Source organism: Bombina bombina, chromosome 1 (assembly GCF_027579735.1).
Source record: "Bombina bombina isolate aBomBom1 chromosome 1, aBomBom1.pri, whole genome shotgun sequence".
NCBI classification, from domain to species: domain Eukaryota; kingdom Metazoa; phylum Chordata; class Amphibia; order Anura; family Bombinatoridae; genus Bombina; species Bombina bombina.
In genome coordinates, this window is record NC_069499.1 from 1026818837 (window position 1) to 1026844346 (window position 25510).

The window sequence follows — 25510 nt, forward strand, 5'->3', positions numbered from 1 at the left end:
TGCTCTCTCCTCCCTCTCTTTTGTGCTCTCTCCCCCCTCTCTTTTGTGCTCTCTCCCCCCTCTCTTTTGTGCTCTCCCCCTCTCTTTTGTGCTCTCTCCCCCTCTCTTTTGGGCTCTCCCCCCTCTCTTTTGGGCTCTCTCCCCCTCTCTTTTGTACTCTCTCCACCTCTCTTTTGTGCTCTCTCCCACCTCTGTTTTCTGCTCTCTCCCCCCTCTCTTTTGTGCTCTCTCCCCCTCTCTTTTGTGCTCTCTCCCTCTCGCTTTTGTGCTCTCTCTTCCTCTCTTATGTGCTCTCTCCCCCTCTCTTTTGTGCTCTCTCCCCCTCTCTTTTGTGCTCTCTCCCCCTCTCTTTTGTGCTCTCTCCCCCCTCTCTTTTGTGTTCTCTCCCCCTCTCTTTTGTGCTCTCTCCCCCTCTCTTTTGTGCTCTCTCCCCCCTCTCTTTTGTGCACTCTCCCCCCTCTCTTTTGTGCTCTCTCCCGCCTCTCTTTTAAGCTCTCTCCCCCCTCTCTTTTTTGCTCTATCCCCCTCTCTTTTGTGCTCTCTCCCCCCTCTCTTTTGTGCTCTCACCCCCTCTCTTTTGTGCTCCCTCCCCCTCTCTTTTGTGCTCTCTCCCCCTCTCTTTTGTGCTCTCTCCCCCTCTCTTTTGTGCTCTCTCCCCCTCTCTTTTGTGCTCTCTCTCACTCTCTTTTGTTCTCTCTCCTCCCTTTCTTTTGTGCTCTCCCCCTCTCTTTTGTGCTCTCTCCCCCTCTCTTTTGTGCTCTCTCCCCCCTCTCTTTTGTGCTCTCTCCCCCCTCTCTTTTGTGCTCTCTCCCCCTCTCTTTTGTGCTCTCTCCCCCCTCTCTTTTGTGCTCTTTCCCCCTCTCTTTTGTGCTCTCTCCCCCTATCTTTTGCTGTCTCTCTCCCTCTCTTTATCCCCCCTCTTCTGCTGCTCTATCTATCCCCCCTTTTTAGAGCTCTCAGTCTCACTGACTGCAGTCGGCATCTGGCCCTGCGTGGCCCCGCCTGCATCACGCACGGCCCCACCCACACCATGCCCGGCCACGCCCACATCACGCTAGGCCGACCACGCCAACGCCACCACATGCGACACCAGATGCCAGGAGGAGGTCAGTTGGAAGGCCAGGTGTGTTTGTCCTCACGCGTAGTCTCTACTGCACATGACCGCTTCGGACAAACACACTTGGCCTTTTATTATATAGGTATGGAATATTACATTTAAAGAAAGCATTAGAAATACTATTACAAATATATAGATTCTAATTTTTCTAATTCAAATATTGCATAATTCAAATCGAACTATTAGAAAAATTAGAATTGAATATTACATTTAAAGAAAGCATTAGAAATATTATTTAATTAAACAAATGTTAGAATGTTGTGCAAACATTCGAAATTGTTAAATGAATGTGTTAAAATTAGTTTCATTTTTCGAATGTTGCAAAACATTCGCCCATCCCTAATGCTAATGTGACTTTCAAATATTCAGTGAAGTCAAATAAAAAAAAACACATACCTTGTGAGCACAGGTTAAAGGGAAAGTCAAGACAAAAATAAACTTTTATAAATCAGATAGGACATGCAATTTAAAACAACTCTCTAATTTACTTTTATCATCAATTTTTTTTCCCCTTGGTATTCTTTGTTGAAAGCTAAACCTAGGTAGGCTGATTTTTAACAGTTAGACACTGCTTTTTCATAAATTTGGCCTCACTCCCGTAGAGTTATTTATGAGTCAGCACTGATTGTCTAAAATGCATGTCTGTTTAAAGAACTGAGATAAGGGGCAGTCTGCAGAGGTCTAGATACAAGGTAATAACAGAGGTAAAAGGTGGTTTAATATAACTGTTAAATATAAACATAACATTTTTAATTTTAAAGTGTTAAATATAAATGTAAGTTATGCACAACTGGGGAAGGGGTAGTGAAGGGAAGGGATTATCTATCTTTTTAAACAATAATATTTTTCAAGTAGATTGTCCCTTTAATAATTTTACTTTTGGATCAAAGGAACTCAATATGATCCATAACATGATTATTTTGCATCGAAACATTACTACATCTATTTTGGGACTTCTGTATAATAAATTTGCTATTTAAGCACCTCTATGCTGTTTGACTTAAAGTTGGTGTTTCCTTTACTTAAAGGGACAGTCTAAACCAGATTTTTTATTGTTTAAAAAGATTGTCACTTTATTACCCATTCCCCAGTTTTGCATAACCAACACAGTTATATAAATACACTTTTTACCTCTGTGATTACCTTGTATCTAAGCCTCTGCAAACTGCCCCCTTATTTCAGTTCTTTTGACAGACATCCATTGTAGCCAATCAGATCTGGCTCCCTGGAACTCCACGTGCATAAGCACAGTGTTATCTATATGACACACATGAACTAACACCATCTAGTGGAGAAAAACTGTCAAAATGAACTGAGAGAAGAGGTGGCCTTCAAGGGCTTAGAAATTAGCATATGAACCTCCTACGTTTAACTTTCAACTAATAATACCAAGAGAACAAAGCAACATTGGTGATAAAAGTAAATTGGAAAAGTGTTTAAAATTGCATTCTCTGTCTGAATCATGAAAGTTTATTTTGGACTAGACTGTCCCTTTAAAAACATTATTAAGAGGGGCGTGTCCGGGCGAGACCCTACATGGTTGCACTATCTCAAGCAGGAGATAAATTCCTTCTAATCTACTGATTATCAATGGACTTTTGCAGCATCCATACACTTTTGACACCCCCATAACTCGAATAGCCCAGCCTTATTACTATTCAAGAGAAAGCCTATTCAGCGATACTAAAAAGCCTAAAGGAGTTTGAGCTAAAGATGACTGCAAACTTTGAAAGCCTTGCATCTATCATAAAGCCTACAGCAATGGAGGGTGAAGCACCTGATGCTGAAGTAATGGGAGACGCCAGCTTCCTAATACAAAGACTGCACCTTCCTCCATGCTATGCACCAACACTAGCAGAGAGCCATGTGGACACTATCTCGCTGTATGTGCAAGACGTTCCACTTGTGCATAGCAAAGATCCGGAGTGGGGGGATGCGGCCAGCCCTCCATACTGGAAAGAAAAGCCTACGCACTCGTGGAGGTTGCACATTGGAGAGGATGCCCAAAGTGTCAGTCTGAGACACGGAGGTCTGCTATCCCCCACAATTCTTCAGTCTGAGACACGGAGGTCTGCTATCCCCCACAATTCTTCACTCCATATTTCCCTATGTCACAGAGAAGTGGCTTATAGCAACTACCACTCCGTTGGATGCTAACACCTGCCCACACACTCTAACTACCCAGCTGGAGAGAGAGATACTACCCGGCTTTGACTACTAGCGCCCTATACCGCTGGAGTTCACGTCCCGGCTGCCCCTTGGGCTAATTTATTGGGGTGCAGGTGCCCAGGCTTGGCGATGCAGGTTAAAGTGAAAGTAAATCCTAGCATTTTACAAACGCTAGGATTTACTATTGAAACAAATAAAGGGGACTTTCATTCATGAAGTATAAGATACTTCATGTAGAAAGCTCCTTTATTTAATTAAATCGGTCGTTGTTTTTACCTAGTACAGCAGCCCATCTTTAAAAATATTTTTGGCTAAGAGGTGACGTTTTCACCTCTTAGCCAATAGCCGTGTAGTAAATCTGGCTTGGCACCCATGGGAGCCGGATTTACCGCACGGCTATTGGCTAAGAGGTGAAAACGTCACCTCTTAGCCAAAAAATTTGTTTAGCCGTGGGCTGCTGTACCAGGTAAAAATGGCAAACGATTGAATCAAATAAAGGAGCTTTCTACATGAAATATCTTATACTTCATGAACGAAAGTCCCCTTTATTTGTTTCAATAGAAAATCCTAGCGTTTGTAAAATGCTAGGATTTAGTTTCAGTTTAATGTCCAATGACGGTTTGTGTCCTTAAGTGATCTACAGTGATCTTCCATTTCATTTTGTTCTCTCTAGAAGAATAGGAATTGGATAAATTGCATGGACACTCAGGGGAGGTCTGACACTAAGATGATGTCCATACTTTCACTAACTTCCCTCGCAGGAACTTTCTGCATGGCTTACTTAAATTATAAATGTACATATTCAGTTTCCATACTGCTTCCTACGTTCAGAGGAGACCAATTCAAGATGTCTCTGAAGTTCACTCATCTCCCTGTGATAGTCCTCACAATTCAACTACCTGTAAATTAAGCAGCAGTTAATCTCTGATTATTTGATAACTTGGGGATGCTGCCTCACTATAGTCCCTTCCATGGACTCAAGAGTTAGCAATCTCACACTGAGAGTGTATTGTGAGATATTCTATGTCTGACTCCTGGTTAATTTTGCTTACTACACTATTACTTAGCTTTCTCTTGTTGAGGTTGGGGACTTGTACTATATAATTTTATGCATCGACTGACTATAATTCATTTAACATATAGTGCCCAATGCCTTTTTGTTAAGATGTTTTAAAATTTTAAAGTGAGTTTATTGTTCTCCTGATACTTCGCTCTTATATAACAGAGTGGTACTAGGGCTGGTATACAGTTAGATAATAAAGTCTAAATACACAGACTTAGCAAATGCCCTTTTAACCGATTGCTACAAATACAGCTTGTTGTCTCCCTCAGACAGTTACTATATGTATATGGTAGATCATATATATATACAATATTATAGTACACAGGTAGAGAGTGAGACAGATAATTTAGTCAATGCAGTGGAATCAGGACTCACTCTATGTTAATTACTATGTAGGTGTACATGTCTGTCTCACTGGGTTTAGGTGATGGGTGGAGCTCCTACTTATCACTTGGATACCTGCCCAGTAATTTCCCTGGGAACCTTAGTTATCTTATCTTAGTTAATATCAATTACATCAAGTCACCATCTTAGTTCAGCATCCTTGCTCTACTGAACAGTAATAGCCAGGCCTCATGTACATATGCTAAATAAGTCCCTAACAAGAGAGACCGAGATTCTTTCTCTCCTCTGTGTATATATACAAACTCACTCTAGAGCGAGCCATATATGCTATAAATGGCCATATTTCCAGCATATAAGAGGTTTATTAGGGCCTACACCCACTTATATCATCCTATACCCTAGGCTCATACTTAAAAGGTATAAATACCGGGATTCTTAGGTACACTAATATATCTCTGTGAGAATATGTTGTTATTTATGTATTTGATAGTATCTCTCCTTGTTTAACTTCTCCAATTGTTTACACTGCATCAGTTGCTATAATAACCTACTTATCCTAATATATGAGCATCTAATTAACCTTAGAGTATCTAAACTACACATAACTCCTTACAAACTTACGGTTATATAATTTTCTGAATATCCATGTATATGTGTATGTATTTATGTATATGACCGTATCTGCTTGCTGAGGTCCAAGAAACTATTAGCTTCTTGTTCATAGTATTACCTCTACTCAATAGCTTTCCTCCTCACATCCAGGCATATATATTACCCACTGAAAATAGCTTTATTGGAAGATAGGCTAAGGTTAATCTAATCTATTCATTACTATATGTTTAATACATTTACATCATCTCATTCCTGTATACTCCCAATCCAGATATTTTTAGGGTAAAGGAGCTCAGGTTACCATAAATTAATATAAGGTCCTACATGGAGAACATTTCCATTTGAATTCTGTTGGGACTCCTCTATATTTCCTTATCTCTCAAGCTAATTTACTCACCTAAGATAATATTTACTTCCCAACAAATATTCCTGTACACCCTTATTTGCATGTCACGGGTCTTCATGTAGCTTTAAGAACTAGTTAACCGTTTTACTTCCGCCATAACAAAAGAAAATACAAATACAGCCATTACCATTGATCTTAGCATGCACTAGCATACCTTTACTAACTGTAATAAGGCCTAAGATATTTATATAACCTGATCTAGTACTGGTCATCTTATTTTTCGGAAGATATCTATATTGGAACTAGCAAGACACGCCCCCCTCCCCTTCCTACTATACGAGCGGCTCTTGTCCATTGTACCCCTTCCCCTAATATTCCATACAACAATTCAGTTCACTCTACACTTGTATGATTTATATATTGGTTCTAAGGGCTTGATGATTGAAAGCTCTCTGGGCTGGCAAGATTATTAAAGAATGCTCGCCAGTCCTTCTATTTCCCTTGTGGAATGATCTAAAGTCATATGAAATGTGCACAACAAAATTCGTATTTTAAACATTATACAAAACAAATATTTGAATCATTCACACAAAAATAAGCAGGGAAAAAATTGTAATGTTAAGTTGCATCAAAAATCGTAACAAAATTCTTCACCAAAAATCGTATGTTAACAAAAAGGTAAAATTAGTATCTAATTTACACAGGAATAAATCAAATTAAATATTCACAGCGTAAATTGTAATTGTAGTACACTGAATGTGCAAAAATCACACAGAAATTTGAATTTATAAATACAAAATGCAAAGCGTAATTGTTTTTTTTTTTCGTAAAATGGGCTGAACATGGGCGCTCCATGGGCGTATATGACAATGGGGCCTAGTTATCAAGCCGTCAACCTCAAATACGCTGGAATTCCGCAGCGTATTTGTGGCGAGGCTGATTCGCATTAGTTATCAAAGGCTTGAGACCGGCTAAAGTAGAATTTAGTGACGTAAGCTTCGATCCGCCGGACTCAGTCCGACACAGATCGATTCTTACGTCACTCCAGATGTTCCGCACACAAGTGCGGCACAATCTCACTACTTTTGCTAGTTATCAAATGACTAGCAGGTACGCTCGGCACTTTTACCGCCCAGCGTACCTGGTTTTCAATCCGTCACCCCTGGAGGCGGCGGATCCCATAGGAATCAATGGGAGTCTGACCATAGCGAAAGTACAAGTTCGCTGCTGACAGACATCCCATTGATTTCTATGGGAGCTGTCTGCACCTAACACCCTAACATGTACCCCGAGTCTAAACACCACTAATCTGTGCCCCCTACACCGCCGCAACTAAATAAAGTTATTACCCCCTAAACCGCCGCTCCCGGAGCCCACCGCAAGCTACTCTATACATATTAACCCCTAAACCGCCGCTCCCGGAGCCCACCGCAACTATAATAAATGTATTAACCCCTAAACCGCCGCTCCCTGAACCCGTCGCCACCTATATTAAACTTATTAACCCCTAATCTGCCCCCCCTACACCGTCGCCACCTATAATAAATTTATTAACCCCTATCCTGCCCCCCATTACGCCACCGCCACTGTAATAAAATTATTAACCCCTAAACCTAAGTCTAACACTAACCCTAACGCCCCCCTAACTTAAATATTAATTAAATAAATCTAAATAATATTTTTATTATTAACTAAATTAATCCTATTTAAAACTAAATACTTACCTTTAAAATAAACCCTAATATAGCTACAATATAAATAATAATTATATTGTAGCTATCTTAGGATTTATATTTATTTTACAGGCAACTTTCAATTTATTTTAACTAGGTACAATAGCTATTAAATAGTTATTAACTATTTAATAGCTTACCTAGCTAAAATAAACTGAAATTTACCTGTAAAATAAATCCTAACCTAAGTTACAATTACACCTAACACTACACTATACTTTAATAAATTATTCCTATTTAAAACTAAATACTTACCTGTAAAATAAACCCTAAGATAGCTACAATATAAATAATAATTATATTGTAGCTATCTTAGGATTTATATTTATTTTACAGGTAACTTTGTATTTATTTTAGCTAGTTAGAATAGTTATTAAATAGTTATTAACTATTTAATAACTACCTAGCTAAAAGAAATACAAAATTACCTGTAAAATAAATCCTAACCTAAGTTACAATTAAACCTAATACTACACTATCATTAAATTAATTAAATAAACTACCTACAAATAACTACAATTAAATACAATTACATAAAAATCTGATTGGCTGATGGAATCAGCCAATCAGATTGAGCTCGCATTCTATTGGCTGTTCCTACCTTAATTCCGATTGGCTGATAGAATCCTATCAGCCAATCAGAATTGAGGGGACGCCATCTTGGATGACGTCCCTTAAAGGAGCCTTCATTCGTCGTAGTCTGTCGGTGAAGAAGGAGGTTCCGCGTCGGCGGGAGGAAGATTCAAGACCCGGCTTGGAAGATGACATCGCCCGGATAGAAGACATCTTCAGCGCCTCTTGGAAGATGACATCGGCCGGATCAAAGACTTCTTCAACGCCGCCTGAATGATGACTTCATCGGATGGAAGATTTCTTCAGCGCCGCTTGGAGGATTAACTTCTTCCGCTCCGGATGTCCACTTCGGTTCCATCGCTGCTCGGCTGAGTGAAGACAAGGTAGGATGATCTTCAGGGGATTAGTGTTAGGTTTTTGTAATGGGGGTTTGGGTTAGATTAGGGGTATGTGGGTGGTGGGTTTTAATGTTGGGGGGGGGGTTGTATTTTTCTTTTACAGGCAAAAGAGCTGAACTTTTTGGGGCATGCCCCCACAAATGGCCCTTTTAAGGGCTGGTAAGGTAAAAGAGCTTTGAACTTTATTTAATTTAGAATAGGATAGGGCATTTTTTTATTTTGGGGGGTTTGTTATTTTATTAGGGTGCTTAGATTAGGTGTAAGTAGCTTAAAATTGTTGTAATATTTTTAAAATGTTTGTAACTTATTTTTTTATTTTTTGTAACTTAGCTTTTTTTATTTTTTGTACTTTAGTTAGTTTATGTAATTGTATTTAATTGTAGTTATTTGTAGGTAGTTTATTTAATTAATTTAATGATAGTGTAGTATTAGGTTTAATTGTAACTTAGGTTAGGATTTATTTTACAGGTAATTTTGTATTTCTTTAGCTAGGTAGTTATTAAATAGTTAATAACTATTTAATAACTATTCTAACTAGCTAAAATAAATACAAAGTTACCTGTAAAATAAATATAAATCCTAAGATAGCTACAATATAATTATTATTTATATTGTAGCTATCTTAGGGTTTATTTTACAGGTAAGTATTTAGTTTTAAATAGGAATAATTTATTAAAGTATAGTGTAGTGTTAGGTGTAATTGTAACTTAGGTTAAGATTTATTTACAGGTAAATTTCAGTTTATTTTAGCTAGGTAAGCTATTAAATAGTTAATAACTATTTAATAGCTATTGTACCTAGTTAAAATAAATCGAAAGTTGCCTGTAAAATAAAAATAAATCCTAAGATAGCTAGAATATAATTATTAATTACATTGTAGCTATATTAGGGTTTATTTTAAAGGTAATTATTTAGTTTTAAATAGGATTAATATAGTTAATAATAAAAATATTATTTAGATTTATTTAATTAATATTTAAGTTAGGGGGGCGTTAGGGTTAGTGTTAGACTTAGGTTTAGGGGTTAATAATTTTATTACAGTGGCGGCGGTGTAGTGGGGGGCAGGATAGGGGTTAATAAATTTATTATAGGTGACGACGGTGTAGGGGGGGCAGGATAGGGGTTAATAGGTTTAATATAGGTTGCGGCGGGTTTAGGGAGCGGCGGTTTAGGGGTTAAACTATTTATTTAGTTGCGGCGAGGTGCGGGATCAGCAGGATAGGGGTTAATAATTTTATTATAGAGGGCAACGGTATAGGGGGGGCAGGATAGGGGTTACTAGGTATAATGTAGGTGGCAGCGGTGTCCGGGAGCGGCGGTTTAGGGTTAATACATTTATCAGAGTTGCGGCAGGGTCTAGGAGCGGCGGTTTAGGGGTTAATACATTTATAAGACTTGCGGCAGGGTCTAGGAGCAGCGGTTTAGGGGTTAGTAACTTTATTTAGTTGCGGGGGGCTCCGGGGGCGCCGGTATAGGGATAGAACAGTGTAGTTTAGTGTGAGTGCTTAGTGACAGGCTAGCAATAAAGCTGGGAAAAAGCCGAAGGGCAGCGAGATCGGATGAGTGATAACTCTCACAGTCCGCTGCTTATCGCCCCGCGGCTTTTTGACAGCTTTATTTGATAACTTAGGCGTATTTTTTCAGGTCCGCGACGGCAAAGGTAGGCGAGCTTAGGCGGGCGTATTGGGCCGGCGAAGCCAGAAAAGTAGACGGCTTGATAACTACCCCCCAATGTCTCACTAATCCCAGCATAATTCTATAAAGATTTTTGCACTGCAGATATCACAGTTTTTTCTCGCCAACTAAAAGGTGGCGAGCTTTTGTCAAAACAATACGAACACTTATAACCCAAATAGAAAGACAAATGCATACTAAAAATTTAGGCGAATGTAAGATGCTATAAGCAGAAAGCAGCGTAATGTGAGTTATATTGGCTGCAGGATTTTAATTTTAAAGTGCTCCCCCTGCTCCCTGCTAACTTCTCACTAGGGAGTGAAGTTTCCCTATCCAACGAACTCCATTACTTTTAATAGGAGCCATCTCGCAACTCGCAGGGACTGCCCCTTTTTTAGGATCATTGCACCGGGGCAGCCCTGCGAGTGTCAGCGAGAAAAAGAAGGTTTGAGCTGGCGAACAATATATCATTGAGCCCTAAGTAACTACCATTCGACACCACATTAATGTTAAAATTGGTCCAAGAGTGACCAATGTAGTAGTTCTGCACATTCATCTTCTAAAAGAAAAATGAGGTTTCAATTATGTTTGCCCAGTTTCCATTATTTCTCCTCGTGTTCATACATCTATTGTTATATTGAATGTTTGATTTTATACTTTTAATATACAGGTAGATATCTTTACTTTGCCACTTCTAGTGTAATTGAGATGTAGGGAGCCTGTGAGCTATATATATCCAAGTCTATACCAGCTTTTTAATTAATTCCCCCCGATATCCAGGTTACCTATTCTCCTGACCATTATATTGTTATGAACAAAACACACACTTACCTGTGAGCATTAATATTCCTAGCTGAAAAGTTATTGTATATTCATTTATTCTATCTGAGGCACATTGTATATTGTTCCCTATGTTGTACCATACAAAAACCTCAATAAAAAAGTATTTATAAAAAAAAAAAGACATTACTAAGAAGGGGATAAGCAAATGTAAAGATGCAGCAATAGAAGAACAGTAGTGTCCTACATCAGCATTCTTCTTTAAAAAAAAAAACATGCAACATGAAAGGGACATGAAACCCAAATATTTTCTGTCACAATGCAAAAAGAGAAAGCAATGTTAAGCATTTTTCCAATGTATTTCTATAATCAAATTTGCTTAATTCTCTTGGTATCCATTGTTGAAGGAGTCGGAATGCACTACTGGTTGCTATTTCTGAACACATTGGGTGAACCAATGACAAGAGGCATATATGTGCATCCACCAATCATCAGCTAACTCTCAACAGTGCATTGCTGCTCCTGAGAATACCTAAGTATGTTTTTTAAACCAAGGGTACCAAGACAATTAAACAAATTAGATAATAGAAGTATACTGGGAAGCTGTTTAAACTTGTGTGCTCTATCTAAATCATTAAATTATTATTTTAAAAACATATAAGTAATGCCTTAACATTTGCAAAAAAATACATTTGTTGAGTTTAATGTTCCTTTAAATCTTATATTTGTTATTGTGACCTCTAAAGCTCTCTTCTTTTAGTGAAGAAACTGTATTTGCTTTTAAATGTTGTTCAAACAAATCAATAACATCCTGGATGAATAGATTTAGTTGAGTGACAGAGGATAAGGATCAGTAGTAATATAGAGAACAGTAACACATACTTTTGACATTTACTATGGAAAGATCATTTCTATTATCTCTTAAAAAGCACAAATAATCACCATGCCTTATTTGCATGTATCAGCTAACGGGCTGCTATTTACAATTAACAGGTCAAATACACTGGTTACATTAACTGTTAACATTTAAGTGTGTCAAAACAGTAGATACACTAAGCATTGCTGCAGACGTAAGACGTGCTTCCATTAATCATGTTAGATTATTTACAGATATCATATTATAAAGGTGGAAAAAAATGACTTCTTTATTATTTTTAGATTTCATCATATTAATATAAATTAAATCACATTTTCTCATTGTGTTTTCCTTGGCAACATCCTTGACATGTTTTGGTGATGAGATTAATGGAGGTGTTTATGACAAAAACATTGGTTTCATCTAGATTTAGTTTGGATTTTGCGTTTTGATTTTGCATCAAAATAGAGAAATAGAAACCCATAATATTATAGGTATTATGAGTTAAACGGACATAATACCCATATGCTAAATCACTATCATGTGATGCAGCTTCACTGTAGAAATCTAACAAGTAAATATCACCTGAACAACTATATGAAAAAAGGAAGATATTTTACCTAAAAAAATCTTCAATTTAAAATAGAAAATGCTGTCAGCTGTATATGGGAGAAAAAACAACAAAAAAGCAGCCAACCAGGTTCATCAGTGCTGATGTCACATTTTGTTTTAATATGATCTCGTGAAATTTCAATGAAATCTCCCATAAGCTGAGGAAGGAAATAACAAGATTGTGACCATGAACTCTCCCTTGCAAGTCCTGAGACTAGCATCCCTATTGGATGCCTTAGAGGGACAGTCTAGTCCAAAACAAACTTTCATTATTCAGATAGGGCATGTCATTTTAAACAATTTTCCTATATACTTCTATCACCAAGTTTGCTTTGTTCTCTTGGTGTTCTTAGTTGAAAGCTAAATCTAGGAGGTTCATATGCTAATTTCTAAGCCCTTGAAGGCCGCCTCTTAGCTCAGAACATTTTGACAGTTTTTCACCACTAGAGGGTGTTAATTCATGTGTTTCATATAGATAACACTGTGCTCACGCACGTGGAGTTCCTATGAGCCAGCACAATGCAAGTCTGTCAATAGAACTGAAATAAGGGGCAGTTTGCAGAGGTTTAGATTCAAGACAATCACTAGGGAATTGGTAATAAAGGGATTATCTATCTTTTAAAACAATAAATATTCTGGTGTAGACTGTCCTTTTACAATGTCCTTTTTTAAGATCCTTTTACAATGGGATGTGGCTACTCATGACATTTTGAGGTAAAATATCTTCTTATTTTACATAGATATGTTCAGGTGATATTATCTAGTCAGCTTATTATAACTATTCTGCATCACAGGAGCTTCAACATTTGAGTATCATGTTCCTTTAATAAACAAGCTCTGAACTGAGAACCCATGTTAACTGGTAGAACAAAACCATATAAAGACCTTGTGTATGGGGGTAGAAAATGATGCTGTTTTCTATATTTCATCCTTTGTGCAGAAGAAAACCTAATTTTTGTTACAGGCCAGACTTCATGAAATACTCAAACAAAAATTAAAATGAGCTTCCCACAGAGTTGTCTTGTATAAATAGTGGTTTTAAATGAAAAAATTTCTCCTAAAAGACAAATTATTCCGTAAAATACAATTTTTAAGAAAAAAAGGAATTTCACTTTCTTAAAAAGAGAATATAGCACCCTCATTGTAATTAAATTGCTTTTTGATTAACATAATCCTCTCTTTCAACAGACAGGTAAATAATCCAGCTGATTAGGTGTAATTTTTAAAAATGGAATTGAACCCTCCAAAAAGTAATGATATTAGTGCCACCAATTTTTAAAAGCAATTGCCTTTATAAAATAAACTGGGGATAAGGGGAATTGCTTTTAAAATGAGTGAGGTTTTCTTTTGGATGTATTGTTGGGACAGTCAGTGGTTTCCCTGAGTGCTGGTCTTATCTATACAGATTTGATTACCTCTAATACATTACATGTTTCATTAATATGATACCACTTTCATATCAAGTATGTCTTTAGGATTTTACACTAAGTTTAATAGAGTCTATTTTAATATTTATTAACCATCTATTAGTATCTGTACAATAATTATTGAGGCATCATGGGTTTACACTTATTGCACATTTTTGAGTTTTATCCACTTTTATATTGAATAAGTTTAAAGCCCTCGAATGACTAAAAACTGTCAAAAGTCTTTACATCTTAATATGCTGTTTACTTATGTATAGTTGTATTAGTCTGAGGCAGTAGCTCATTCACAGTGCTCTAAATGGCAAGGAGGATTGAGAAAGTTAAGCAGTACCTTTCCATTATTGTCACATTCTTCAAGCCATAAAGAAAAACATATTGATTCGGGTTTCAGGGGGTAATTGATCTTATTCTAGGGTTTAGATGTTGCCTAATCTGTCTAGGATTAAAAGCAGAAAAGATTCATCTTATTATATTACCCATTTATTCCTTCTCCTGCTCAAACTCTCTCAGAGGGTCTGATTTTCAAAACCTCTCTGGCAAGGAGAGAATTCACGCAAAATCTTTGGGATATTTTTTAGAACTTCTATTGTAATGTAGGAGTCTCTGTTTCACATAAAGAACACTACATAGAGACATAAACATTTCTTAAGATAAAATTTGTGTTTCTAAAAAATGTAAAGGGCCTCACAGTACCGACGAGACTTTTTAGATCATCTCATCTGAATAGTGAGGTTTTAAATATCAGGCCCATAGGATGGGCATTTCTCTTTTCCTCTTCATAGACTTTCTCAATGGTGGGAGCTAATTTTTCTCTATTACTGTCTGAGTCTCTAACATACCCTGAATTTTTATTACTCCCCCCTCATTCTCACAGATGTATAGTCATCAACTAAGGTAAAACATTCTGCATGATGATTACTTCGCAAGCCTGAACAGTCAGTGCACCGAGAGACCTTAAAAGATTACCTTAAGAAAGGTCTTGCGGACCTGATCCGACACTGCGGATCAGGTCTGCAAGACCTCGCTGAATGCGGAGAGCAATACGCTCTCCGTATTCAGCATTGCACCAGCAGCTCACAAGAGCTGCTGGTGCAACGCCGCCCCCTGCAGACTCGCGGCCAATCAGCCGCCAGCAGGGGGGTGTCAATCTACCTGATTGTACTCGATCGGGTTAATTTTTGGCGATTCCTGTCCGCCTGCTCAGAGCAGGCGGACAGGGTTATGGAGCAGCGTTTTTAAGACCGCTGCTTCATAACTGGTGCTTCTGGCGAGTCTGAAGACTCGCCAGAAACACGGGCCCACAAGCTCCTTACAGGACTTGTTAAATGGGCCCCAGAGTCTAAGGAAATTAATTTGTTTGAATGAATAATAATAAACAATAATTAAATAACTACTAACAGTTTCATGATAGAGGAAATAGATTATTGACCATTCTAATAACATAAAAAGTGTTTTACTAAATCATTTTCAAGTATCCAAAAAACAACTTCAGTGCTTCTGTATTTAAATCTGAATACGTGCTTTTTGGCATGAAACAACAGGTTATTTTGGAAGCCTACTGCTGTATAATGTTTTGCCCTATTGGGTTTTATTTTGTATCAATACATGACTATGTTTATACTTACATTCATCTCCATACTGGTGGAACTTTTTTTCCACCATTCACTTCTCATTTGTTATAGTAGGATTCAAGATGACAGTACAAATTGCCACTGTTCACTTCTCACTTGTCATAGCTGGATTCAAGATGGCAGCTACAAATTTAACTACCTTTCTATCATTTACTTCTCACTTGTGAAAATAAAATATAGATTACAAGTGACTCGCTAAATATTTTCCCCCACTTGCTCTCTAACTGCGCTCATTGTAAAAAATTAGCACGTCTGGATTACAAGTTGAAAGTAAATGGACTTCATGTGATTGAAAGACTTTACATGCTAAATTTCTATTTCCACAGACTTCTACAGGGCGCACTACAAAAAATACTTTTCTATTTATCTCTTGCACGCTAACTCGACATTGTGCTAGACCAACTGCGGTAAACCCGTAATATTTACATTTTTATGTTCTTCTCATATACATAAGGTATTATAAGTATTTCTATTACAAATAATAAGCATATTCACTTTTTTCAAATGGATATTTTACATGTCAAGGTGTTTGACTGGGAAGAGCTCTTTCTCTATAGTGTACATCATAGTTTGACAAAAATGAGCATTGATTGATATTTGAAGTTTGTAATCCATTTTTGTGTTGTCCTCTTTGAAACATCAAATGTCCTTTTATTTGCAGTTTAAAGTTTGTATTATCTGAAATTACTCTAATAAAAGCTGTATCAGTGGCATGCATTCTGTGCAGACCCTGTGTTATAGTTTTCATCCATAAGTACTTAAGGATTTATTAGTGTTATTAGCTAATGATGACTTATTTGTCACTATAGAAGCCAATATTAGCTCTCTATAATTGTGTGGTGTTTTATTATAGTTGTGCAGGCTATCCACAGCAAATGTTTGTATGCGTCTCTACAGTAATACATTTTCCTGCAAACATTTTTTGATAATGAAAGTATATTTTGAACAAATATTAAAATGTTGAAAGCATATGTGCACATTTCATTTTAAAGGGACATTCCGATCAAAAGTAAAATGCACATACAGTAGATAAATTATATATTTGAATATAAACATATTTACAATATACATGTATTTGCAATTATTTTTTAGCATTAACATTTGTCTCTGCATGTGCATTTGAAGCACAGCTAAATATTCTCAGTGCACTAGACTTTGCAATAATGCAGCTGCTCAGAGTGGCAGTGGGGCTTTCATCATGTCATCACTTAACAAAATGAATCATTATCAGATTGCACAAGCACCATAGGCTCTTTGAGCAAGTGTGTTTAAAATTCTGGTTCACAGTAGATACTTAAATACAATTTCAAAACAGCTATAGCTTTTATTAGCAGCTTTTTTGCTAATACATGTGTATTACAAAATTGCTTCTATACAAAACTAAAATGTATCTACGTGGATTTCATTTTTGGCTGGAATGTCCCTTTACCTATGATGTTCCTTGAAATAAATGTCCCAAAATAATGTTCTAATACATTATTTACTACATAATCTATCTTTAATTTATTCTATAAAACATATTTTTCTTTATGTATAGTATATAAACTAAACAGAATATTTAATGAAAATAAGGGCGTATCATTCCCATTGGGCGAGTTTTCTGTCGCCGGTTGTCCCTGGCGACGGTTGGCGTGACCAATCCAACTTTCCATATCCGTTTGTCAGTAGATGTGAAGGAGGATTTGAGGATCTGGAAAATCTTCTTGGAAGATTTTAACGGGAGCTTGCTGATTCAAGAACTCGGGTGGTCGGACGACCAATTGTGTCTGTTTACTGATGCGTCGGGTGCCCACGGTTTTGGGGCATTTTTGAATGGTAGGTGGTGCGCCGGGGCTTGGCCGCAGGCATGGGCGGAATGGGGACTGACCAAGAATCTGACATTTTTGGAGCTGTTCCCGGTCGTGGTGGCCTTAAGAATTTGGCCGGAGGAGCTTAGGAATAAGAGAGTCTGTTTTCATTCTGACAACCTGGGTGTGGTTTGGGCTATTAATCGCCTGACGGCAAATTCCCCGGCAGTGATTCGCTTACTTTGGGCATTTGTGTTGGAATGCTTGCGATGCAATGTTTCATGGAGAGCGGTGCATGTCCCAGGGCGCTTTAATGTAATTGCTGACTCTTTATCCCGGTTTCAGTGGGATTGGTTCCGAGAGGCAGCCCCGGGGGCGGACGTGGAGGGCAGGGAATGCCCGGAGGATCTGTGGCAGCTTGGCTGCCAGGAACGCTGAATCTGGTACAGGGGGCATTAGCCCCTACCACATGGAGGGCATACGTCTGAGTGTGGAAGATGTGGCGGAATAGGATTGAGATGGAGGGCTATCAAGAAGGTGCTGTGGAGTGGATGAGAATTTTGATGGAATGGATAGGGTGTTGGGGGAGAGAGGGGCTGTCGCCCTCAGAGGTCCGGAAGAGAATGGCGGCTTTGGCCTTTTTGTTTCAAATTTTGGGGTGTGTAGATATAACTAAGAAATTTCTGGTGCGGATGGCGGTCAGGGGTTTGTGTAGGAGAAGGGCGCGGGCTGATGGACTGCGGCCGTTGACGTTTGCTGTACTTCAAGGGGTGGTTGAGAAGTTAGGAGTTATCTGTTTCTCGCATTATGAGGAGCTGTTGTTTAGAGCAGCCTGTGTGCTGGCCTTTTTTGGAGCCTTTAGGGTGTCGGAATTAATGGGTATGAACAGGCAGGATCGGCAGGGCCTGGGAAGGCAAGAGGTAGTGTTGAAGGAAGAATCAGTGGAGATATGGGTGAGGAGGTCCAAGACGGATCAGGAAGGTAGAGGGGTGATGGTAGTGTTGCGAGGGATCGGGGGCCGGTGTTGCCCGGTGTGAGCGGTAAAGGAATTTTTGGAGGTGTCAGGCCATACGTCGGGGCCATTGCTAGTGCATGCGGATGGTACCCTGTTATCTAGATTTCAATTTGTGGCGTTGTTGAGGAAGGCGCTGGTGGCAATGGGTTTGAGAGGGAAAGATTTTGGGTCTCATTCGTTCCGGATTGGGGCAGCAACTGAAGCTGCGAGTTTGGGGCTGGACGCGGGTGGTGATCAGAAAGATTGACAGGTGGAGGTCTGAAAGGTTCCGGGGGTACGTGAGACAGGGGTTGGTTGTGCAGCTGGAGAGTCGTTGATGAGTAGCTATTTTATTTGCTTGTGTGTGCAAGTGTGTTAAAGTGTGCGCAAGAGGCACCAGGCTACTCCAACCCTAAAGTCCCTCAAATTAGGGAAAAAAAGGTAAGTGAAAGAATGAAAACGAGGAGAAGCGCTAAAAAAGCTAAAGGTGCTAAACAGTTTAAAAATAATTGCTATGCAGACAAATAGAAATAGTTTGGGTCAGTATACTTGTTATAATTTAAAACAAACAATCACATTGATATATGTCCTACAACAAAAGAAAAGAAAAAGACATAGATCATTTAAGAATCGGACGTCTCCGATGTATAAAAAACACACAATAAAAACTGCTGTTGCCAATATACACCTTATCTCAGTATTATGAGGGAGAAGTCAGCATCAAATCTAGAGTCCTCAGATGATTCAAAAGAGAACCAAAGCCGGGTTAGCGTAGACCTGTTTTACCTTTAAGTGTACCGTCCGTGTATCAAGAGGCACCTCCGTGAGGCGTATACGTGTCCCGTGACGTCACAAAGATCTTGAGAAAGCCCTGTAAGAGGGAGAAACATGTTGATGATAGTTACAGCTGCCTTACACTTCACATCTTGTCTATAAGGACTGTATTTCTGTTTTGGAGTGAAGGATTCTTCAGCTACCCACGGATAAAACGAGGACTATACTGTGAAGGGCCATGCGCTTAAATTGAAGCCGGTCTCAAGTCACATACTAAAGGTCCTTTTGTTATTAGATCTACAGAGGAAATCTGGTTATTTTGTGACCCTGCGTGCGATCCTGCACTAAGAGCGGAGTTCACCATCTATATTATAGCGGCCGCTATAGTTCACCTTCAAGCTATCCTGACCAATAGGATTGCCCATACAGAGACGACGCCTCCCGATTTGTGACGTCACGGGACACGTATACGCCTCACGGAGGTGCCTCTTGATACACGGACGGTACACTTAAAGGTAAAACGGGTCTACGCTAACCCGGCTTTGGTTCTCTTTTGAATCATCTGAGGACTCTAGATTTGATGCTGACTTCTCCCTCATTATACTGAGATAAGGTGTATATTGGCAACAGCAGTTTTTATTGTGTGTTTTTTATACAAAGGAGACGTCCGATTCTTAAATGATCTATGTCTTTTTCTTTTCTTTTGTTGTAGGACATATATCAATGTGATTGTTTGTTTTAAATTATAACAAGTATACTGACCCAAACTATTTCTATTTGTCTGCATAGCAATTATTTTTAAACTGTTTAGCACCTTTAGCTTTTTTAGCGCTTCTCCTCGTTTTCATTCTTTCACTATTTTATTTGCTTGACAGGGTCGACGGAGTGCTGGATCTTGGGACACTCATATGTTTTTTGGGCGAGGAAGGCGGCTGCTGTCAAAGTGAATGGGTTGCAGTTGGGTTTTTCAAAGGAGCAGGTGCAGATAAGGTGGTTTGGGATAAGAGGGATGAAATGGGCCCAGGTGATTGGGAAGGTTACGTAGTTGGCCAAGATGTTTAATCCCCGTAGGATATTGGTCCTTCACGTGGGGGGGAAATGACTTGGGGTATATGTCACAGAAGGACTTGTTATGGGGAATGAAGAATGGGCTTGATAGGTTGCTGGAACTGTTTCCGGGTCTGACGTTGGTGTGGTCAGAGATAGAGAGCAGGTTAGAGTGGCGTTCGGCATGGGATTTGAAAAAATTGGAGTTATCTAGAAGGAAAGTGAACAGAACAATGAGTGGGTACGTCAGACGACTAGGTGGAGTGGGTCTCAGGCATGTGGAGTTTGAGGGTGAATCGGGTAGGTGTTTCTACCTGAAGGACGGTGTCCACTTGAATGAGGTAGGGTTACACCTATTTAATTTCACCATTAAAGAGGGGATAGAAAAGGCCTTAGCTATGTGTGGCGGTACTCGCTGAAGGCGAGTGGTGGCGGGGTGCTTGCTGTGGTCTGTTGAGGCTTACGCCTGATGGATAATGGCTAGTACTTCTGTCGGTAACAGAAAGGGAAAAGTGATGGTTGATGCCCCGCCCTGAAAGGGGTGGGGGCTTATAGAGAACAGGAGCAAGCATTGGGGAAACTGTTAAGATATGAAAGGTTGATAATGTTGTTATAAAGTTTAACTTGTTGTTTATTGGTTAATAAACAAGCTGCAGCCTTTTCTTCCCATAACTGGTGGTTGTGTCGTTATTTGAGGTGGGTTGGAGCGAACTCAAAAATGGGGGGTCAAGAACAGCCCGGGCGACGGCTGGAGTGAAGGGCAGTTTGACCCCTACTTTGCGGGAGCAATGGTAGGCTCCGCTGTAGAGGTGGAGAGAGAGGGGAGGGGATAAATATCCCTCCCAGGCTTGCAGCGTCAGTGCAGAGTTAGAAGCAGCGGAAGTAAGAAGGTTTCCCGCCCTCCCTCCCTATAATAGGGTGATGAAGATGGTGTATGTCGCAGCTATGGCGGGGTGCTTGCTGTGGTCTGTTGAGGCTTACGCCTGATGGATAATGGCTAGTACTTCTGTCGGTAACAGAAAGGGAAAAGTGATGGTTGACGCCCTGCCCTGAAAGGGGTGGGGGCTTATAGAGAACAGGAGCAAGCATTGGGGAAACTGTTAAGATATGAAAGGTTGATAATGTTGTTATAAAGTTTAACTTGTTGTTTATTGGTTAATAAACAAGCTGCAGCCTTTTCTTCCCATAACTGGTGGTTGTGTCGTTATTTGAGGTGGGTTGGAGCGAACTCAAAAATGGGGGGTCAAGTGTCTCCGTGAACGTGTGTAAAGAATCTAGCCGACGAAATTCTGATTGGCGGATGACTTTAAGAAGAAGCCTCCTACGTAACGGTGGGGGGAGTTTGGGGGTCATATCTACCGCTGAAAACTGTTTGTTCTTTCGAAGATTAGACACATAACGTTAGTGGTATTGAAGATGGGATGCAGTGGAGGCACATTTTTTTTTGTGGATCTAAGGTATCAGATAATGTTTTCCTGGGTGTTGACTGTACCTTTAAGAGCAAGTATCATTGGCTTGTTTACAAGCCTTTTTAACTTATCACTTACCAGGCAATCATATTAACATGTGAAGCACAAGAGAGCGGCGTTCCTGGCAGCAACTGCGGACCTGGCGAAGTAACCGGAAGTGACGCCGGTTTCAGTGTATTCCTTCCATAGAGAGCCAACGGAGTGCCGTAGCAGTGGCGAAACCTAGCCACTTTGAAGATGCAAGTAGAAAAAGAAGTGCAGGCACTACTGGAGGTATCTTAAAACCATGATACTTTATTAGAACAGCATGTAAAAAATAAACAGCTACAAGCGCTGTTTGAGGAGTATAAAAAGGGTACAAACCGGTGTGAGGCAAGGCAGGGGAAAGAGACACAAAGCTTGTCTAATCATATTAACATGTCTGAAACATTTTTTTTATCGAAAGAATGCCTCAAAGACAGAAAAAGACAGAAACATGTTAGGACTTTATTTTTAAAAAAATGTTTGTGTAAGATATAAAAGGAAATTTAAAAAAACATAAATAAAAAATCAGCGCAGGAATTTATTAAGACATAAAGAATATGATGACAAGAAAAATACTGTTTTATAATTAAGACATTTAAATACTATGACAACATAAGTTTCATGTCAAATCATTTTTAGAACACATTTAAATAAAGGTGACAACACATGATTCATGTTTTTATTCAGATGATGTTCTCTTTAAGAATGAATACTGTATATGAGATATGAAAATTATTGAAGATACATTATGGGGAATACATTTAAAAAGTTATGGTACATTAAATATAAACATGTTAACATAATTGCAAATAATTTGTCTTGACAATATAGTATGTCAGTAAAATGATAAGTATGTGGGGGGGGGGGGCGGAGCCAGTGCTCAATGGAGATGGCTGCACGTCTGTGAGCTCCGGTCTCCCAAAAGGGCTAAATCAAGCCTGCAGTGCGCATAAGCGCCATGTGAGTTACACGCTTCTTGCCGACGGAACAGCCCGCTACCAGAAAGGCCCCTCAGGAGGATGCGGAGGGAGTAGTCAAAGCTACGATCGTGGGCTCAAGACTCGAGATGGGTGTATTATAAAGCTATTGAGCTCATGTGAAGCTCCGGGGCATAACGCATGCTGCAGATAGAGCAATCAGCCGCCATTAGCCGTAACACATATACAAAGGTGGCCTTACACCCTGTCTTCTACAAAACGCAATGTATTTAAATGCAGAAGCAATTTAGGAGAACTGTCTCTCACTGGTCAATGTGGAAATCACCAAACACTATATGAAAATTAACTTTGCAGCCACTCAGCCCACCACTCAGCCCTGAGCTTAGACAGATAGGCTAAAAGGAAGAAAAAGGGCTTAAAATAATAGGTAGTGGCTCTGGTTACAAAGCTGGGGTGGCCTATATTGGTCAAGGAGGGACAGTTATCATTCCTGAGCATAATCTAGTCGCTTGCTGCTGTATGCTGCTGTAATTTATATCGCAATACAGGACATTATTGAAGGACAATCTATCTCTCATACAGGAGTTAAACTGTCTCCAAAAAAAGGCAGTAAGTTAAACAAAGGAACTAAGAGGCAGACAACAGCTAAACCCTCTGTAAATAACTTTTTCAAGCATATTGGCACACCTAGTAAGGTGCTAACAGTTACAAGTGATGCCAGAGCAGAGGCCTCCTCTGCTTCTTCAGAATCAGAGGGAGAATGTCCAGAATCCACCATCTCAGTTCCTAGGGCCTTGTTGGATTCCTTGCCCTCTAAAAAGGACTATTCAAATTTAATAGGCCAAGTAAAACAATGCATCAGGGAAGATATTTCTGAGATTAAAAAAGAACTTTCAGACATGGGTCAGAGGGTTGAAACATTGGAAGACAATAATGATCTTACTGACTCAAATATAAAATTCCTCAGATCTAAGGTTGCCTCACAAGACAACTTACTTTTACAAATGGAGAATAAACTGGATGATTTGGAAAATTGTAGTCGTCGCAGTAACATTAGAATCAGAGGCATCCCTGAAACTATTTCACCATATGACCTAGAAGATTATCTACAAGGCCTATTTACACTTCTCCTGGGGGTCGACTCTGAAGCTACCATTGCGCTAGACAGGTTCCATAGGGCCCTGCGGGCAAAACCTCTGGGCGACCAACCCCCTAGGGATGTCATTGTCAAGGTCACTAGTTACCAAATTAAAGAAGAAATAATGAAAAAAGCACAACAGAATTTCCCACTTAAGTACAGGGCAGAACCCATTCAATTGTACTAAGATTTGATGCAAAAGAGGCGAGAATTTAAATTCTTTACCACCACATTGCGGCAACGCAATATCCCATACAGATGGGGACACCCTTTCAATCTACAAATCCCATGGAAGGGAAGAAGATTAATATGCAACACAGCAGAAGATATAAAAAAAGTCTGTAAAGATCTGGAAATTACAACACCACCACCACCACAAGAAGAGGTACTTGGAAAAGGGCTGGAAACATCCCATATTGCTCCGCCACTTCCTCAGAGGGTGGAATGGAGAAAGGTCCCAACAAAATATGCAAATAAACACAATCAAAGAAGTGAACCAGTAACCACTCTAGGAAAATGAACTTTATTGGGACAAAAGTTACATATGTTTGCTAATAGGTGACTGCTGTCGAAGCAGTGACACTCAGGACTTACGTGAATTTTAAGAGGGTGGATTAAGGTGAAATGAGCTCAAAGAAGAATAATGGAGGGATAATACCCTCATTGTCCAACAACTATGAGGTATTTGTAGGAAAAGAGGGGTGAGGTAAGATGTGTAACCAATGTCTGCTTGCTACCTGTGCACTATAAGGTATTTGTATTGTATTGTGTTTTCTTTTTGTCTGTATCGGGTGGCTGTTAAAACTGTTTAACTTGAAAAATGAGAGGTAAGATATCATACGTTTATATAACTTCAGGCACATAATGGGCAATATGCAATGTGCGCAACGTGCATATGGCCGCTATTCACATTTTGTTGCCCACTGGGGGTTTGGTGTTTCCCCTTTAAAAAAAACAAAAAAATGCTAGTTTTCATTTGCACCAGTTGTGCATTGTTCAATTTGTTTACATTTTATCCTACTTGTTTTCTTAAGGGCTGCCGATGGGTCTACTTCAGTTTGAGGTGTGTACATAGGGTCTGGATCTACGGTGCACTATTTCCATCAAAGTCATATAGTTTCAGGAATCTCAGAGTTAAAAACCAATACATAAGATGACTAAAGTTAATACACCTACTATACATATAATTACTCAAAACGTGAAAGGTTTTAATTGCCCCAACAAAAGGGTTATGGCTACCAGAGATTTATGTAGGAGGGGAGGGAAGATTCTTTTATTGCAGGAAACACATTTTAAAACTGGCAAGGTACCTAGGTATTTTTCCCCCAATACACACAACACTTTCACAGCACAAATATCAATAAAAAAATTAATGGTGTTAGTATTTTGATACATAAATCAATTCCATTCAAGCTCCAATGAATAGATAAAGATAGAGAGGGACGATACCTGGGAATTACGGGTTTGATGTTTGGCAAGCCTGTGACCATTGTAAATTTATATGCTCCCAATCTAGGACAGGGCCATTTTGTTTCCCAGATCTCAAACAGAATTATAGATCTAGCTAAGGGCCCTTTAATTGTTGCCGGAGATCTTAATATACCTTTAGAACCTGAACTGGATAGCTACAATTCCAATGTTCGACAGAACCAAAAGATGCTCCATTCTATATGGAGGGACATTAGAAATCTGACACTTCACGACGCTTGGCGTTACACTCATCCACATACTCGAGATTACACTTTTTTCTCAAACTCACAAAAAAGCTATTCAAGATTAGATTACATTCTAGTGGATCATATAGCGCTATCCTTAGTTAAATATGTTAACATTAAACATACAACGTGGTCTGACCATTCTTTAGTGGAATGTGAGATGACTTGGCCCTCTGCCCCCAACAAGCCGTTTTCATGGCGCCTTGACAATCTGCTGTTAGCGGATTCAAAAGTGGTAGAACAATTTGGGGAACATTTGGATAGTTATTTCACTATAAACAATACACC